The following is a 1,036-nucleotide window of genomic DNA, read 5'->3' as shown; positions in this document are numbered from 1 at the left end:
CATCTGAATTGTTTTGTTTACAATTCGTTGTGGTAATGTCTAGAAACAAAATTAGAAAAATGTCGTCTCTGTCCAAATGGACCTAAATATGGTTTTGCTACATTTTGTTTTTAGCTCTCTGATTTCAGCTTTTAGCTACAGTTTTATAAAATATGCTTCTTTCATATAGTTTTGCTTGTTTGTGCCTTTTTTTAACCCTTTTGCTAAGTTTAACTTTTAGCTATGGTTTTTGCCACATTTAGTTAGCTACAGTTTCTGTAATTTCAGATTTTAGCTACAGTTTTGCAAAATATAGCTTGTAGCAACAGCTTAGCCAATGTGAGCTTTACACACCAGTTTTGCTAGTTGTACCTTTTATTTTTTGTTTTGTTAATTTAAGATTTAACAACTGTTTTCCTTATTTCAGCTTTAAGTTGGCGTTTTGCATGTCTTTAAACTAGATTTTAACTATTTTTCTCCAAACTGAGTTCATTCGATATCTGTCTACAAGTAATAATATTTATAATAAACTATTTACAAGCACCTTTCAGAACACCCAAGGTCACTTTGCAACATAAAACAGAAATTTAAAAAAATTTGTTCGAATTTTTCTACAGACCTTGATTCAAAACATCTGAGTTATGCCTATAACACTAACTTGCTAACACGATAAAACAAAATTAAAAGATAAAAATAATATGAGCAAGGATGAATTAAAAAAAAACTGTTTACAGTTTTGTATCAACAACAAACAAGAAAACTGTGACAAGTTTCCAACAGTCTGTATTTTCGTCAGCTCACTCTTTGCTTCGTGTCTTTAAATGTCTCCAAATTCAGTTTCAGGCTGATCTGACAGACAGACAAAGAGACAAACATTTGGGACTGTTCACCTGAATTTGCATCTCCCCTCAGTGTTTCAGCATCTTTCATCTCGAGCCCCGCGGCRTCACTGTTTTTGTTCACTTTCGCTGCTCTCATTAGCATCGTCTGTGACAGCAGGCAGCGTGATGTACACCATTTAGCAGCTGGGGTGTCAGACCTTTTCCCAGAAGAGCTG

The sequence above is a fragment of the Austrofundulus limnaeus genome, unplaced genomic scaffold (genome assembly GCF_001266775.1).
Source record: "Austrofundulus limnaeus strain Quisiro unplaced genomic scaffold, Austrofundulus_limnaeus-1.0 Scaffold91, whole genome shotgun sequence".
Taxonomy (NCBI): Eukaryota; Metazoa; Chordata; class Actinopteri; order Cyprinodontiformes; family Rivulidae; genus Austrofundulus; species Austrofundulus limnaeus.
Note: the sequence above shows the minus strand (reverse complement) of the source record.